Source organism: Dermochelys coriacea, chromosome 4 (genome assembly GCF_009764565.3).
Source record: "Dermochelys coriacea isolate rDerCor1 chromosome 4, rDerCor1.pri.v4, whole genome shotgun sequence".
Lineage (NCBI taxonomy): Eukaryota > Metazoa > Chordata > Testudines > Dermochelyidae > Dermochelys > Dermochelys coriacea.
Window position 1 is genome coordinate 120,470,688 of NC_050071.1, and position 19,209 is coordinate 120,489,896.

General features: G+C 43.0%; 1 protein-coding gene and 1 long non-coding RNA gene across 6 annotated transcripts in view; one reads left to right on the forward strand and one right to left on the reverse strand.

Annotated features, from left to right (window-relative positions):
* PPP2R2C (protein phosphatase 2 regulatory subunit Bgamma) overlaps positions 1-19,209 on the reverse strand; it is a 295,114-nt gene that overhangs the window by 114,180 nt on the left and 161,725 nt on the right. The window lies entirely within an intron of this gene.
* Positions 2-18,431, forward strand: LOC122459705. Its single transcript, XR_006280554.1, has 3 exons — positions 2-136; positions 1,167-1,169; positions 18,421-18,431. It is a non-coding gene; the product is annotated as an uncharacterized LOC122459705 (long non-coding RNA).

The following is a 19,209-nucleotide window of genomic DNA, read 5'->3' on the forward strand; positions in this document are numbered from 1 at the left end:
TGAGCAAATCTGTAGCACTACATAGCAAGTTCCTGTACCACGTGTTAACGAGTCTCGCATGTTAAATAGGTAGCACTGGGAGGCATGGCGCTACCGCGCATTAAACAGATTCGCGCATAAATGGGTCTACACTGTAGTTTGCTGTTTGAAGGTAGCAGTCATGACCAAGAGTCTCTTTCCATACATATGGTGAGGTGAGTGCAACCATTTCTTTTAGATGCTGACTTTGTTTTACTTAATCTTTGTCACCATAAGCATAGATTAATGTGCTACATGCACATGGCTACACCTCTAGAGCACTAAGAAACTGAAATTGGTGCAGATCACAATAGCTTTCTTGGTGAGTGGAGTTTCATGCCAAGAGCACATGGCACTCAGGAACTGCAAGAAACTGTCTGTGACTGCCTGGAGAGGGAGGAATCTAGGGTGACCTTTCAAGCCCTAAGTGGTTTGGGAATCAGGCTGAGAGGCCAACTCCCTCTCTGCACCATACTTACTCAGTTGCGACCAGAGAAGGTTCTCAGCTGGAATTCTCCCATTATCAAAAAGAAGAAGCTGCTGGTATGTCTGTGAATTTCCCTCACCTATAGGACGTGCTGCTCACTAGGTCCACTAAAGTCTACCCTTGTTATCCTTCTAGCCTTACTTTAAATCCAACTTTCCTCTTAGGGCAGCAGGAGCGAGAACTGTCAGAGGGATCTGCTGGCAGGGTTACTATGAGATGTTTAGAAATTAGTGGTTTTTCCACTGTGCATATAGATGGGCATTTCTTAATTATATTGTGTGTGTACGCAGCGGTGGGTGGGGGGATAGAACAGTCTATTGTTTGCTGCTGTAAATTGTTGACTAAGTTTTGGGAAGGTGCCCAGCACATAGCATGGGAATTTCCTGGTCATTTATAAATAAAAATAAATAAAATACAGAGGATAGTTTCACACCCAGAGCCTTCTGCTTTGCAATGGGATGTCAAAGCCCAGCTGTGAGGCTGATATCACTAAGGTTCTGGACCAGGGAACACCACAAAATGCTTAATACCATGTGCTCCATGGCAAAAAAACAAAACAAAAACCCGAAGAGCGAGAGAGAGAGAGAGGATTTTACCCAAAGATCAAGAGCAGCCTTTGCAGCTGCCTGATGTAGGAAGTCTGGTGTGGTACTTCCTTGAGACAGTAGTCCAAGAAGCTATATTCATCTACAACAACTGATTTAAGTCAAACCAGCAGGTGACCATACTGCCCATTGCTCAGGATAACAACGCTTGGAATGCCTCTAACAGGTTACCTGGGGACTACTACTGCTATAGATAAATCTGCTAAATTAAAAGAAAGAAGACAATTATTCTGCCCGACATCACTGTAAAACTCTTGTTCTAATTCCTATTAGTGATGGATCAGCAGAGAATATTATAAATAATTTTCTGCTGGCATAAGACTCATTCCTGCTCTCATTGAACTAAATAGAGCAAGACTCCCACTGATTTCAATGGGAACGTGATCAGGCCATTAGGTATTAACCATCAGCATTTGTTAAACAGAATTATGAGCATAAACCATACGGATTAGTTGATTCAAATACTTTAATTTCATTCATCAAAACACCATGCTCCAAATGAACATAGACAGAGAACTGATCCCAGTCCAAAGGTCATACAAATTAGAGTGTCTGCTGACATGTTACCATCAGCAGCAGCATAACACTGGCATTGCCTCCTATCAGTCTGATGGCCATTATAGTAAAGGGAAAACTGAGAGTAACCCTGCGGTAACCTCCAGGGAAATCTAGTACCTTTTAGAGACTGGATGCCTTGGACAGAAAACCTTCCTCTCTAAGTGTAATACGAAATAGGTCATAAAAATGATTTCTTGCATCAGGCTACATGTTTGTTTGCTTAAAGCCCAGCCTTTAAAAAGAGAAATGTTAAAATCAACTTGTGATTTCACTGCAGCTCTAGTGAAAAGCTCTTGAAATACTTTATATACTGAACAGGGCAAAAAACAGTGACAAGGATTCTGAATTTAACTATATGAATGATAATCCATATACACTTAATTGCATAGTGGTAACACAACTGCTTTCATTACTGTTTATAGCTTCAGATACCCATTAGCACAATCCCCAGGGTTCCTCGTGAATAATTAGATTAGGAAAGGGGAAGTTCTCATGAAACACAGTAGGATGTGATGCTTATGAAACAGCACATCTTGAATCCAGATGCTGACATGACAACATCATGAAAAGCTAATTTACACATCCAAATTAATACCATCATGACGATAATATAAAAGGAAGATATGCATATAAAATAAGCTGTGGAAAATAATGACCAAAAAAAAAGAATTGAGCAACAGAGGCTATACAAATACATGTTTTTGTCTTTTTAACCTATGTGGGTAGGTGTAAATAGACTAACTGCCATATTCATGGGGATAGCTCTTCTTATCCAGTCTTATTAAAAATGTATTCTATTATGTAGTAACACAACAAGCGCCTTGATAAATACAGCCATGTATGTAAGACGTAGCACTCATATAAACAGGTGAAGAATGTTATGAGATTTTCCTAATAATCTGTTTCCATTTGACACACAGAATGTTTCTGTATTGTTCAGCACATCTCAGACAAGTGTTATCAATAAAATTAACACTGGTATCACTCTTTAATTAGAACAGTGTCTAAAGCAGGGTTCGGCAACCTTTCAGAAGTGGTGTGCTGAGTCTTCATTTATTCACTTTAATTTAAGGTTTTGCATGCCAGTAACATTTTAACGTTTTTTAGAAGGTCTCTCTCTATAAGTCTATATATAACTATTGTCATATGTAAAGTAAACAAAAAGTTTTCAAAATGTTTAAGAAGCTTCATTTAAAATTAAATTAAAATGCTGATCTTACGCCGCCGGCCTGCTCAGCCCACTGCCAGCCTGGGGTTCTGTTCATCTAGGCCGACAGCAGGCTGCGCGGGGCCTGCGGCTGGACCCCGACTGGCAAGGGGCTGCAGCCAGACCGGCAGCGGGCTGAGTGGGGCCAGCAGCCGGGATCCCAGACCAGCAGTGGGCTGAATGGCGCAGCTCGTTGCCACTCAGCCCGCCAGTCTGGGATTCCATCCACCGGCTCCTGCCAGCCAGGGTCCTGGCTGCCGGCTCCACTCAGCCCGCTGCCGGTCTGGGATCCCGGCCCTGCCCACATACAGTGGGTACCTAGCTTCTCTCTGGTTCCAGCCCATTCTCTTCCTTTCTCTCTTCACTGAGCTGAGGGTGGGAGTACACTGAGCACAGGGCTGGGGGTGAAGGAGCAGGCCAGGGGTAGGGTGCAGGGTCTGGCCAGGAGCTAGAATGAGGGAGGGGCCTCAGGGTTGGGGCAGGAGGTTTGGGTGTGGAGTGCTTACCTGGGCAGCTCCCATTTGGTGCGAGGGGTGCAGGAGCTCCCGCTTGATGCTCAGGGTAGGGGTGGGAATGTGGGGGGTGCAAGAGTCAGGGCATGGGGTGGGGGGGCTGGGTATGTGTGGGGGGTGCAGGAGTCAGGGCCAACGGCTGAGTGTGTGTGGGGGGTGCAGAAGTCAGGGCAGAGGGCTGGAGGCATTTAAGGGGGATGCAAGAATCAGGGCATGTGGTGTCAGAGGGCTGGGTATGTATGGGGGGTGCAGAAGTCAGGGCAGGGGGTGTGTGAGGAGGATGCAGGAGTCAGGGCATGGAGTGTGGGGGGCTGGGTATGTGGAGTGGGTGCTGGAGTCAGGGTTGGGATCATGGGGGGGCTGGGTATGTGGAGGGGGTGTAGGGGTCAGGGCTAGGGTCGTGGGCATGCTCCCAGCCCCCTGCCTAGAGCGGCTCATGGCAGGGGACTGGAGGGGATATGTCCTGATTCCAGCCCCCTTCCCCAAGGCCCCGTCCCCACCTCGTCTCCTCCCCAGAGCAGCGAGCATGCTGCGGCTCCGCTTCTCCCCCTCCGTCACAAGGGCCATCAGCTGATTGGCGGCGGGGAGGAAGAGGAGGAGGGGCAGGAACCCAGCACACCGGCGGTGGAGGGGGGGAACTTGCCTGCCCTGCAGCAGCAACCAGCAGAACCAAGCTTCTTCACCCTGCCTCAGGGGTCGGGGCAGAGAAGAGAGGGCCAGGGCAGGCAGGATTTTTAATAGCACACTGCTGCCTGCCGGGGTCCCGGCCCCAGCCCCGGCCCTGCTCAGCCTGCTGCCGGCCTGGGTTTGGCAGCCGGCTGAGCAGGGCTGGCAGCTGGGACCCGACAGGCAGCAGCGTGCCATTAAAAATCGGCACGCCTGCCATAGGTTGCCGACCCCTGATCTAAACACTGTGTATGCGTACACAGACGAAGAACCAGATTTTTAAAGGTATTTCAAAGGGAGTTAGGAATTTAGGTACTTTTGAAAATCCCTATCTGCATCTTTAGGTGCCTAAATACCTTTAAAACCTAAGTTCATTTTAACAGGAAATACTGATATCTTTGTATAACAGGAATTACTTCTCTCTTTCCCTTGTATGGATATCTTGGATTTAAGGTTGTTAACTTGAGCCTGCGTCAAAATGCAAACATTATGGAGCAGATTCTGTCCTCTGATGCTCACACATGGATCTCAGTGAATTTAGTTTTCATTCTGTTTTTTTGACAGCACCTTATGTACAGTCCACTTTCCCCTGTGGCTTGCTCTGTGCATTTGACAGCAGTTTCTGCATAATCAATTCCACTGTTTTACTCTGCTCACTTTCCCCTGTTCTTTATCTGGATTCTTTCACACAGCAACAGCAGGAAAAAAAAAACATTGTGAGAATGAGACAAATGCAGTTGTAAATCCACAAGTATTGGCAGGAGGACTCAGAGGCAGGTGTAATAACAAACGATTATTAACCATTTTCTAATTGACTCGAGTTCAGCTTGACAAAGTCTGTTTAATAATGAGATATTGTACTGACACCTGGTTGAGGACCTTATATTGAAATCTCACACAAGCAATCTTTACCCATTGACATCCAGTGTGATTATCTGTATGGGGAAGGGCTATTCACAGACATAAGGGACTGTGAGATTAGGCCCTAATTCTGTGAAAACTACCTAGAATAAATAAAGAAGGGTATGTCAACGCAACAGCTGCAATGCTGCTTCTGTGCCACTGTAACGGTGGACACTTACTACAGTGACAGAAGGAGTTCTTCAGTCGCTGAACTAAAACCAACTTGCCAAGAGGCAGAAGCTTCCGTTAACCTAGCAGTGTCTACATCAGGGTTAAGATTGGCTTAATTACATCACACAGGGTGTGAAATTTTTCACAACCCTGAGTTACATAGTTAAGCCAACCTAACATTATAGTGTAGACCAGCCCTAAGCAACATCATTTAGATCGCAAAGCACATTACAAAGTACTTTTTGCTAGAGTCACAGCTATCACAAAAATGAAGTGATGTATTCAATAATATTTCTGTACCAATTGGTATTGCTGTGAACTGGGAAGTAAAACTTTATATTGCCTATGTTTAGTTGCATTAACAAAAGGATAAACAATAATATTGTAAACAAACTATTAAATAAATATGCAGGGTCCCGCATCTAAAAGGCTAATGTAGTGCCCATCTTTAAAAAAGGGAAGAAGGAGGATCCTGGGAACTACAGGCCGGTCAGCCTCACCTCAGTCCCTGGAAAAATCATGGAGCAGGTCCTCAAAGAATCAATCCTGAAGCACTTAGAGGAGAGGAAAGTGATCAGGAACAGTCAGCATGGATTCACCAAGGGAAGGTCATGCCTGACTAATCTAATCGCCTTTTATGATGAGATTACTGGTTCTGTGGATGAAGGGAAAGCAGTGGATGTATTGTTTCTTGACTTTAGCAAAGCTTTTGACACGGTCTCCCACTGCATTCTTGTCAGCAAGTTAAGGAAGTATGGGCTGGATGAATGCACTATAAGGTGGGTAGAAAGCTGGCTAGATTGTCGGGCTCAACGGGTAGTGATCAATGGCTCCATGTCTAGTTGGCAGCCGGTGTCAAGTGGAGTGCCCCAGGGGTCGGTCCTGGGGCCCGTTTTGTTCAATATCTTCATAAATGATCTGGAAGATGGTGTGGATTGCACTCTCAGCAAATTTGCGGATGATACTAAACTGGGAGGAGTGGTAGATACGCTGGAGGGGAGGGATAGGATACAGAAGGACCTAGACAAATTGGAGGATTGGGCCAAAAGAAATCTAATGAGGTTCAATAAGGATAAGTGCAGGGTCCTGCACTTAGGATGGAAGAATCCAATGCACCGCTACAGACTAGGGACCGAATGGCTCGGCAGCAGTTCCGCGGAAAAGGACCTAGGGGTGACAGTGGACGAGAAGCTGGATATGAGTCAGCAGTGTGCCCTTGTTGCCAAGAAGGCCAATGGCATTTTGGGATGTATAAGTAGGGGCATAGCGAGCAGATCGAGGGACGTGATCGTTCCCCTCTATTCGACACTGGTGAGGCCTCATCTGGAGTACTGTGTCCAGTTTTGGGCCCCACACTACAGGAAGGATGTGGATAAATTGGAAAGAGTACAACGAAGGGCAACGAAAATGATTAGGGGTCTAGAGCACATGACTTATGAGGAGAGGCTGAGGGAGCTGGGATTGTTTAGTCTGCAGAAGAGAAGAATGAGGGGGGATTTGATAGCTGCTTTCAACTACCTGAAAGGGGGTTTCAAAGAGGATGGCTCTAGACTGTTCTCAATGGTAGCAGATGACAGAACGAGGAGTAATGGTCTCAAGTTGCAATGGGGGAGGTTTAGATTGGATATTAGGAAAAACTTTTTCACTAAGAGGGTGGTGAAACACTGGAATGCGTTACCTAGGGAGGTGGTAGAATCTCCTTCCTTAGAGGTTTTTAAGGTCAGGCTTGACAAAGCCCTGGCTGGGATGATTTAACTGGGACTTGGTCCTGCTTTGAGCAGGGGGTTGGACTAGATGACCTTCTGGGGTCCCTTCCAACCCTGATATTCTATGATTCTATGATTCTATGATCTTGAATACTGTAGTCATTTCTGATCACCCTATCCCTGAAACGGTATTGCCCAACCTCAAGCATTCAAAAATCATGAATCAGGCCTGCAAAAATCAGGAGACTAGCTTAAAAAAATCATACCGCTTAAAAAAATTTACAAATGTTAGCCTGTTTTTATTTGCCTTCTATTTCTGCATCTTTAGGGTGCTCTTGCGTCACATTTTCCACTTTTCTCCATTACCATGAGGACTAGAAACTTGTTCTTTTTTTAAATGAAAGCTGAGATTTTCATGCCATCTCTTCCAGCAGCTGGGGCTTTAAGAAAAATCACCAAATATCATGAAACTTGCAATGAAATTGCAAGAGTAGGCATCAGAAATCAAAAAGGTCAAGTGCACAAGAAAAATGATTAAATTAGATAGGAGACCAATGAGAAGTGATATGACAAAGGTATATAAAATAATGACTAGCATGGAGAAAGTCATCTGGGTATTTTAGTTTGCTTTTTTTCATGGTACAGGAACAAGTGGTACCTAATGAAGTTAAAAGGCACCAGATTTTAAAAACTGATGTTCATTATGCTAATAATGATTATAATAATTATGCTAATGCATCATTTACCTGTGAAGGCTCAGTGCCACAGAAGATTACTGAGGCAAGGATGTTGGTATGATTCAAACAAGCTTTAGACATTTATACATCTAAAATAAGAATATCTGCAGTTATACTAGTCAGTACAAAAAGAACATAGAAGGTATCAACCCAACCCCCACCCTCAGCTTCAGGATATCAGTAAATCTCAAGATATAAACAAAACACAAAATTCTCTTGAAAAAGAAATATAAACAATTTATATATGTTTGGATTAAAGACACACAAATTAATGATGGAAGAATAGTATTCATTTTGTGTCAGAGTGAAGATTGTTGTGATGAAATATGCATTATTTTATATATAATATTGTATTTGCTACATGGGCAGTATAATATTTATGATGTCCTTTTTATTGCTTTCTTTACTTACAGAGTGCTTGGGCTTTGTAGTTGGTGTGATAAATAAGAACAATGTAACTCAGCAACTTTACTTTTGAAACTATTTTTATTTTTGGAATATATTAAAACATATTGAAATGGAACTAACAAGGTGAGCAGATATCATCACCACTTGTATGTTTCCTCCCAACTTTGTCTTTTTGGACTGTGCGCTCTTCAGAACACTGACTGTGTTTTCCAGAGGTTGTACAGAGCCTGGCACATTTTGGGTGCTACTATAATATGAAGAACAATTAGGTACATGGGAAAGGGTTATTAAAGTGAGGGGCTTTTAGAATCAAGGAGCACTGTCTATATATTTGTCTCTGGGTGCTGAAATATGGAGTGTTCTCCCCTTGGACCTGAGACTTAAAGAATAGAGAATTATTCCCTTTTAAAAAAGGGTTATAATTCTAATCTCTTCACCATCACTCCCAGCCTCCTGACAGATTTTGCCCTCTCAGAGCCTGATCTGGCACCATTAAAATCAATGGGAGTTTCTCCCCGGCTTCATGGGGAGCAAGATCAGGACCACAGTCTGTACATTGAATACAGTAAAAAAATCTAATAACCAGCAAGATGTGTAGACAACGTGTGTGTTTGCTGGAGGGGGACAACATATGTAAAAGCAGAAGTAAAAGCTTTTTATGTGTTTGTGAAAGCATTTTCGTAAGTGTTTGCCTTTGTAACCCTCGTTCTCCCCATACTCATCTGCCTTTTGTTTGTCATCTCTTGCTGTGCTCTGCCTAACTTATAAGATCCTTGTGGCAGGATCATTTTAATTGTATGGCATCATGCACACCTACAGCACTGTACCAAATAAATAATAACTAAATAACAATAAAAACCTTTCATATTTCAGAAGGCCTCTAGCACAGCACATTGATTTTAATAATGCTATACTTTATATACTGATATGACCTGTTTTCTTCTATGTTATTAATCTGTATTTGAATTACCGCAAACCTGGGAAATTTTTGTAGGCAGATGCTATGTAAATAAAGTGTATTATATTATTACTAGTTATCATGTCTTAAATACCATAGTGAGAGGTATTGTATATAAAAAAGCTAAAAGACATGGATTGTTAATTTCAGCCTTCCTCTGGAAATAGAATGCAGCAATTCCTAGTTTGAGAAAATATAATTGGTAGTTTTGCCCGCCCTCTATTGTTTTCACCATTATTTTTCCATATAATAAAATTAGAAAACATAATGGAGAACAGGGGTTGGATTCAAAGCCCACTGAATTCAATGGGAGTCTTTCCATTGACATGAATGGGTTTTGGAGTAGGCCCTAGAAGAGGCCTAGGCCTCAGTGAAGATGTTTGCTGGTCTCAGGCTTGGGCCCAGTGGACAGATGTCCACATGGCAAAACGCCCCATCATTACTGCCACTCGTGTTGGCAGAGCTCAAGGTGTCCGTGGATATTAAGTTCTTCTGTCACCCTGCAAAGTTGTTCCTTTCAGGTCAGAGTTTAGACTATTGAGAGGATAGCGAGGAGGGCAAAATAAGGTTGGCGGGCTGCTGAATGTGCTCTCATGCGCTGTTCCATCAGTTCTATTGCTCTTTTATGAGCACTAAATTCCAATAAGATTTTTTTTTTATAAAGAGTAATGTACAGATTAGAAAAGTTTATGTAAGGCTAATTTATTTAGTCTTTCCTACTGCCCTCACCCCTCCTTCACCATCCAAACTAATACTATGCACTACTGTTTGTTTTATACTCAATGGCCCTGATCCTCCAAGTACTTACACGTGTTTAATTTTTCTCATTTGAATAGTACCAATGAAGTCAATAGAACTGTTCATATACTAAAGCCAAGCATGTGTGTAAATCTTTGCAGGACTGACACCTTATTTGAGAAGTAAGTATCTTTTACTCTAATTATCATAGCTGAGCAGAAACATACCCTCCCAGGGCAGCAACCTTTGCAGCACAGTGGGCAAGTAAAACTTGATGCAGGTAGGTCTTCCCCTACGGCAGCATGCTTTACGCTTCTTCCCCAGTCCATTTATAATTCTCTGAGACTCTTGGGAGTCTAGGGGTCAAATTTATACTCAGGCTCCACTGCCTCAATTACACAGCCGCCTAGACACTATGATCATTAGAGAGAGATGGTTATTCCCCCCCTCAGGATATAGGTCCCTTGCTATGCAACCTTAAACAGTGAGAGCATCCTGCCCTGAAGAAAAAAAAAAAAGTCTAGAGAACATTCAAAGAGAAACAAAAAACATGAGTTGTTAGCAGTCTGGGGCAGGGAAATTAAAGTGTCCAGCTCACAGCTGTTTAAAACACTGAAACGCAAAAGAAACGGCTTTTCAGAAGAGTCACCAACTGGATATGGAATTTTAGAAAAATGTGTTAGTTGGACTGATTACAAGCTTAATTACATCTGGGATAGTACGTCTCAGAAGTCAAAAGAAAAATAAATTGCTAACTGTCAATATGCTTAGATGCCCACCAGTGAGCAGTCCCTCCTCTATTCCTGTCTTTTACTGAAGACAACATATATGTCAAACACAGTGGAAGAAACACAAAACTAATGAAAGTGTGTGTAAGCAGTAATTACATTGTCTCAATGAATGGCACTCAGGGTATTGTGAACAGATTGTACATGTTAATTCACACAGGGCTTAATGAAGCATTCCCTGTTCTACAAACTTCACCACTTGATTTAATTAACCCTTATACCTGTGCATGCACTAGCCACCAGTCATAATTGTTGAAAAATTCTTAAATACACGAGAGTGCATTGGAATTACTTTACTAAAAATAATGTTCTATCTTGTTGCTTTTTTCACCTTGTCTACTCACTAACAGTGGAGCAAATTCAGTGGTTCTTACATGATGAAAATTCCCATTGTAAATTTGGCCCATTATCAGATCATCCACATTTGGGACATAATCCTTTATAATTTTACCATGGATTTTAGTCAGGGCAGGAACAAGCCTTCGACAGTGATAAAACTTTAACTGATGTCAACAGAAGCAGGATGAGGTCCTAGGATAGACTGATTTAAGACTTTGGGGGATTTTGCTATTGCTATTGATTTTATGTGGAAGACACCCAGGAGATAGAGATAGAAAGACATGTTACATGGATTTGTAGAAGTAGCTTCTTAAAAATCAAAAGAGACAGAAGTGTTAAAATTAAGTTGCTTTCATCTGTCGGTAAGAATTTAAAGGATACTTAAGATCTAATGTAAAAGTTTCTGTGGAGTTACTCTGCATTTATAGGTTTCAGAGAAGCAGCCTTGTTAGTCTGTATTCGCAAAAGAAAAGGAGTACCTGTGGCACCTTAGAAACTAACAAATTTATTTGAGCATAAGCATGCATTCTTAATGCATCCGATAAAGTGAGTTATAGCTCACGAAAGCTTATGCTCAAATAAATTTGTTAGTCTCTAAGGCGCCACAAGTACTCCTTTTCTTCTGCATTTATAGCCATGTATCTGAGAGAAGAATTTCATCCCTTTACTCCGCATTGTCTAGTCTTGATGTTTTAAAAGCAGACTTTGAGCCTGATTCTTCACTAACACTGTCAGTGAGGTCAGGATTTCACCCATGTCAAGTTTATGTAAAATGCTGTCATTCTGACTGGCTAGCATTTTACATTCACTCTGGGCTAGGCTATACCTTGGATGACATGCCTGCACAAAGCAGTAAAAACCACACACACACACATTCACTCCTACCTTACAGCTCTGCTCAAGCTATCTGGAACTTGGTTCTGGGCACACAGGAGTAGTCAACTAGGCACTGTGTCCCTGCTTGTTTCCCCCTTTCCTGGATAAGGTGGGAAAAGAAGTGAATGGGGAAAAGCAAGGACCACACAAAACCTTGGCTCCACCCTCCTCACCTTACTGCTAACGTGCGTGCGGGGTGAAGGGGAAAGGTCTCATAATTTGTCAGCAGCATACTAACTCTCTGCAGCTAGAGAAAGCAGGAAGAGAATTGTCTCTCTCTGAAGGTTAGGAAAGGAGGACTTGTGGCACTTTAGAGACTAACAAATTTATTTGAGCATAAGCTTTCGTGAGCTACAGCTCACTTCATCAGATGCATTCAGTGGAAAATACAGTGGGCAGATTTATGTACACAGAAGATGAAACAATGGGTGTTACCATTCACACTGTAATGAGAGTGATCAGGTAAGGTGAGTTATTACCAGCAGGAGAGCAGGGGGGTGGGGAGTGGAGAACCTTTTGTGGTGATAATCAAGGTGGGTCATTTCCAGCAGTTGACAAGAACGTCTGAGGATCAGTGGGGGGGGGGAGGGGAATAAACATGGGGAAATAGTTTTACTTTGTATAATGACACATCCATTCCCAGTCTTTATTCAAGCCTAAAGTTAATTGTATCCAGTTTGCAAATTAATTCCAATTCAGCAGTCTCTCGTTGGAGTCTGTTTTTGAAGTTTTTTTGTGGAAGAATTGCCACTTTTAGGTCTGTAATCGAGTGACCAGAGAGATTGAAGTGTTCTCCAACTGGTTTTTGAATGTTGTTTCCAAAGGTTGTTTCTGAGGAATGATGCCTCCTTCAGGCAGTCTGCGCCCATGTCCTTTCTCAACACTCAGTCTGGCCCTTGAATTCACTTTTACACAGGTAGAAATGGGTAGATGAAGTGCAGAGCAGAGGAGACTCAGGGTCCCTTGCTTTATTTTAGTTTCTTACATACTTTAAATAGGAAATTAATCACTGAGGAAAGCACTCCGTGTGGAGCAGACTGTGCTTGAGAAATCTAAGCAAGCTCTTAACCTAACACAGCAAGGGAAAGCCCCAGAGATAATTTGTGAATTTCCAAAACATTTTAGTAGTATTTCTCATAAAAAACTAATCTACAAAGTTAGCATGACGTCAAATGAGAGCCAGTGGACTGGATAAAAGTTGGCTGAGAGATAAATGGGAAAATTTTCCAGCAAAAAGAAAATGCTGACTCAGGAGCAAAAAATTTGCAATTTGAAATAAAATCCACTATGTTTTGCAGTCCACCTCTAAAGATGCATGTTATAAATAAAAGCAAGTTATTATAACACCTCACTGCACAGTATATGAAGCAGCATTGATTGATGCTTACAATAGAGTATCATTTCTGGTTACATTCTGTATTACAGTAGAAATACTGGGAGGAAAGCCCTATGTGACAAAGAGACTGTAACAGAGGATTTGAGTGAATTGAGTACTCAGCCAACCTTGACAGCATAAATAGAATGGGCCAGCTTTTCAGATGGCTCTCTTGATGTCAGGAAACTATGCTGATTTACAACAATTGAGGCTCTAAACTGAGAATCAAATCACTGTGGTATAGAAAATATTAACAACAGTTGTGGTGATAATGCACCCCCTTGTAAGGCACCAAGTACAAGGTCATACAAGCAAGTTAAATACATTTAATATGAAAATATTTAAATTCCTATAAACACACATAGCCAGGTTGATTATACCACTTTTTATTTTCATTGTTAAAAGCGACAGTGCTCATGTACCATTTTGATTCAGGCAATTTTATTTATATAAGTACAAGAAACGGCATTACACGTTAGTTTGCTGCTTAGACATACATTAAACATGTTTGCAGACTTCCCTCTACTGCAGAGGTGGGCAAACTATAGGCTGTGGGCCACAACCGGCCCGTGGGACCATCCTGCCCAGCCCTTGAGCTCCCGGCTGGGGAGGCTAGCCCCCAGCCCCTCCCCTGCTGTCCCCCTTTCCCCGCAGCCTCACCTCGCCGTGCCGTCACCGCTCTGGCCACCGCTCCTGCCGGGCAGTGCGGGCGGGATGGCTTGCTCCAGCGGGGTTGTGAGCTCCTGCTGCGCTGAGCGGCATGGTAAGGGGGCGGGGAGCAGGGGGGTTGGATAAGGGTCCCGGGGGCAGTCAGGAGACAGGAGTGTGAATAGGGGGCAGGGCAGTCAGGGGACAGGGGAGATTGGATAGGGGTGGGGGCCTGGGAGGCAGTTGGGGAGGGGAGTCCTGGGAGGGGGCGGTCGGGGTCAAGGAGCATGGGGTGTTGGATGGATCAGAGGTTCTGAGGGGGGCAGTCAGGGAGGCAGGAAGTAGGAGGGGCGGGGGCCAGGCTGTTTGGGAAGGCACAGCCTTCCCTACCCAGCCCGCCATACAGTTGCGCAATCCCGATGTGGCCCTCTGGCCAAAAAGTTTGCCCACCCCTGTTCTACTGCCACTTTTGGCCAGACCCAGGAATCTGACCCAAAACCTATAAGGTAGGCTATGACTATTTAATTATTTTATACAAAGTGGAACAGCTTCCACAGAAGAGACTAAGGGAACCCCACATAGATCTCCTGAGAGGTGGCAGACCCCTCTTCAAATCCTTTCTCCTTGTCAGGCGGAGGAGGGAATTAAAGCTTGGTCTCCAGCACCCCAGGTGAGTGCTCTAACCCCTGGGCTAAAAGTTACAAGGTGGACCTTGCAGACGGAGTCTCACAGGCAAGATGGGTATGCACCTGTCCACCTTCCCCCGGGTTGTGCATTGCGCTGGGGCTTATGTGTGCAGATGTCAACAATAAGACAGCAGTGCCAAGCTCAGAGGCAGAAACATAGGCACCCATGGAACATTTACTGCAAAAACATTAGTACTGCTGACAGGGTTCGGGGGTAGCCGAACAGGAGTTCTGTGGATTTCGGTGGAGCCTAAAACTGGTACTTAGATTCCCAAGTACTTTTGTGGATCTGGGCCTTAATCTTCTATGGCTCTGCACCACCCTGACCCTGACCAAGATCTGTAAGCAGCTATTCCCTGGGCTTCTCTAACTCACCAATAGCCACAGGCGCAGGAAACACAATCCAGGATCGGCATGATTTAGAGCAAGGGTGAGCAAACTTTTTGGCCCAAGAGCCACATCTGGGTGGGGAAACTGCATGCAGGGCCATGAATGTAGGGCTGGGGTGCAGGAGGGAGTATGGGGTGTGTGGGGGGGTGTGGTGTGCAGGAAAAGGCTCCAGGCAAGGGGTTGAGCCAGAGGAGGGGTGCAAGGTATACGAGGGGGCTCGGGGCACGGAGTTGGAGTGCAGGAGGGGTGCGGGGTGCGGCAGGGGGTTGGGGTGCGGGGCGCAGGAGGGATTCAGGGTGTGGGCTCCAGCCCAGCACCACTTACCTGGTGTGGCTCTGGGGTGGCAGCCACGCACAGTGGGGCCAGGGCAGGCTCCCTGCCTCCTTGCCCTGGCCCCGCACCGCTCCCGGAAGCAGACGACATCACGTCCCTGCGGCCACTGAGGGAGAGGGGGCAGAGGGCTCCGTGCACTGCCCTTGCCTGTGGGTACAACCCCTGAAGCTCCCATCAGCTGTGGTTTCCCGTTCCCGGCCAATGGGAGTTGCGGGGAGCAGTGCCTGCAGGCGAGAGCAGCATACTGAGCTCTCTGCCTCTCCTCCTCCAGGGGCTGCAGGGACATGGTGCTGGCAGTTTTCGGGAGCGGCCCGGGGCCCGTGGCACCAGGGGGGTGGCAATCCCGTGGGCCATAGTTTGCCCAGCCCTGGTTTAGAGGTATCCCAGCCATGCTCTCTCTATCTCACAATACCAACAGCCAGGAGAATGCGAGGCCCTTACAGTGGCTCTGTGTCACTGCAGCATCAATCTTACACTGGGTCTCTTTGGGGCATTTAAAATGGGTCTCTGGCCAAATTACACCAGCAGCAAAGCCACACCATACACGAGGATCTGAATCAGTGTTCGTATGTAATCAGCCCCAGATCAGCAAACCTGGACTTTTGTCTCTAGAGTATGGGGACAGAAATGCGGAGAGATAGATAAGGTACAGGCCTTTCTGGATTTATATATAGTTTTGCTATCTAATGCAAAATATACTAGAAACACTTTGGCAATATTTTGCTCTAGGCATAATACATCAATGTCCTACATCACCATAACCCCTATAAACATAAGTGAGGTTTACGCACAGATCTACAAGGCCCCAGATACACCCAAACCTATATAGAAACTAGGGCTGTCAAGCGATTAAAAAAATTAATCACGATTAATCGCATTGTTAATAATAGAATACCATTTATATAAATGATTTTGGATGTTTTCCACATTTTCAAATGTGTTGATTGCAATTACAACACAGAATACAAAGTGTACTGTGATCAGTTTATATTTTTTTATTATAAATATTTGCACTGAAAAATTTAAGAAATAGTATTTTTCAATTCACTTAATACAAGTACTGTAGTACAATCTCTTTATCATGAAAGTTGAACTTACAAATGTAGAATTATGTATAAAAAAACTGCATTCAAAAATAAAACAAAGTCCACTCAGTCCTACATCTTGTTCAGCCAATCACTCAGACAAACAAGTTTGTTTACATTTGCAGGAGATAATGCTGCCTGCTTCTTGTTTACAGGTTCACCTGAAAGTGAGAACAGGCGTTCGCATGGCACTGTTGTACGCAGCATTGCAAGATATTTATGCGCCAGATTCATATGCCCCTTCATGCTTCAACCACCATTCCAGAGGACATGGGTCCATGCTGATGTTGGGTTCTGCCTGATAACAATCCAAAGCCGTGCAGACCAACGTATGTTCATTTTCATCATCTGAGTCAGATGCCACCAGTAGAAGGCTGATTTTCCTTTTTGGTGGTTTAGGTTCTGTAGTTTCTGCATCAGAGTGTTGCTCTTTTAAGACTTTTGAAAGCATGCTCCACACCATGTCCCTCTTAGATTTTGGAAGGCACTTCAGATACTTAAACCTTGGGTCAAGTGCTGTAGCTAATTTCACAATGGTACCTTCTTTGCGTTTTGTCAAATCTGCAGTGAAAGTGTTCTTAAAATAAACATACTGGGTCAACATCTGAGACTGCTATAATATGAAATATATGGCAGAATGTGGGTAAAACACAAAGCAGGAGACATACAATTTTCCCCAAGGAGTTCAGTCACAAGTTTCATTAAAAAATTATTTTTTTTAAAGAGTGTCATAAGCACGAAGCATGTCCTCTGGAATGGTGGCCAAAGCCTGAAGGGGCATATAAATGTATATCATATCTGGCACGTAAATACCTTGCTATGCTGGCTACAAAAGTGCCATGTGAATGTCTGTTCTCACTTTCAGGAGACACTGTAAATAAGAAGCGGGCAGCATTATCTCCCGCAAATATAAACAAACTTGTTTGTCTGAATGATTGAACAAAAAGTAGGACTGAGTGGACTTGTAGGCTCTAAAATTTTACATTGTTTTGTTTTTGAGTGCAGTTATGTAACAAAAAAGATCTACATTTGTAAGTTGCGCTTCCATGATAGAGATTGCACTATGGTACTTGTATAAGGTGAAAAATACTATTTCTTTTGTTCATCATTTTACAGTGCAAATATTTGTAATAAAAATAAGAAAGTGAGTACTGTACACTTGGTATTCTGTGTTGTAATTGAAATCAGTATCTTTGAAAATGTAGAAAATCATCCAAGATATTTAATAAATTCCAATTGGTATTCTATTGTTTAACAGTGTGATTAAAACTGATTAATCATGATTAACTTTTTTTTATCACAATTAATTGTTTTTTGAGTTAATCGCGTGAGTCAACTGCGATTAATCGACAGCCCTAATAGAAACGACAAGGATGGGGGTGGAAAAAGTGGTGATAAACCCAAGTGTTCTGCTCAAAATATTATTTTCAGCTGTGCTACTCAAACTGGAAGCTTATTTGCATTAACACCATCAAGGTCCACAGTTTGTGGGGATCACACCACTGGAAGTATTACTTCAAGTTTCTGGTTTGAAACTTTGAAGTAGTAACATGGACCCTGATCCTGCACTACTAAAGTCTGTGGGATCTTTACCATTGAGAATTAAGCCCACTGTGCTTATAACAGTCTGAATACCATCTAGTGGTAGTCAGATATAGTATTTGTGAGGAGTGCAAATGCTTGCTGAAGTACTCTGAACAGGATGATAGGAGCATCTGTGTTTAGAGCACAGTGGTTTGTTAGCCATTAGCATGGAAGTCTCCATCTCTCCTTGCAAAACAAAATCCCAAATGAACAATTTACCATTGAGACCACCATGTTTTATCCAGTTTGGATAAACCACAAGGCTGTGAACTAACCTGCAGTTGTTTATGTTTAACCTGCATTTGTTTAACCAAATAGGCCTGGTTTGCCCAACTCAGGTTCTGGCTGGTTTCAGGCTCATTACAGCTCTAAAACATTTTTCCCCTTCCTCCTCTCTAAAGGTCTCTTTTGCCATTTTTGGATTATATTCCGCAAACAGGCCTGGATTTTCCTTTAGAGCAATCGGTGTCTGAAAGTTACAGAAGATACAAACAGCAGATTTTTTTTTCTGGGCAAGTAAGAGGGGCAAGTAGGGTGCATTCCATAGGCTTGTGTGCCACAGAAGCCACATATATTTTTAAAGAGAGACCTTCATCTGGAATGGCCATGCCCACACTAGGTTTATCATTCTACTGATTATAGACATTTGTGTGTAGGTCTGCAGGTTTACAATACATTGCAGAAAAGGATAGAAGCAAGAGACTTGGAAAAGCTATTTATAGTGCAAATGCCCCTAGGAGACTCAGCTAATAACTAATTCACCTCACATAGCACATGCGAATGCAGTATGAAGAACTTCCGAGTTTCTTATCAGTACTGGATAAAATACCTCATTTGTGGCTCTCTTTAAAACAATTAAAGATTCTTTACCAGAACATTTTACTCACTGTGTTTGCAGCAGTTTTTCTTTCTCTGCACTAAAGTATCATTCCTTAAAAGCTCCATTCCTACTAAAGAGTTGATAAAAACAGTTCAAAACATAGCAGACCTCAAGCTACCAAAAACTGGTAGCCCATACATTTAACAGGTAAACAGATTTCCAGATTAAAAAACAGTTTACCAAATTTATTTCTATAATGCTGGATTCAAAGCCATATAAACTTTTAGTCACAGCAACTGGTCACTAATTGAACAATCTGTAAAAAAAAACAAACAAAGCCACTTGTGATATCTGCATATTGTGAACTTTTTATTGGCACATGGTGAAATCAGATTGTTTTAGTAAGAAAAATGTTTTTTCAATGGACAATTGAATATTCAATCATTTTATTATGGAGAATTAAAAAATTAAATTAACCGTCAAGAAAAGCAGGTAAAATGGCAGAACAAAAGAGAAATAGACAACTGCATTAAGCTTTCTCTTGCTCTGCAAAAGTAACACAAACAAGGCAGCAGTTAGGATGACCATATTTCCCTATGCTGAATTCAGGA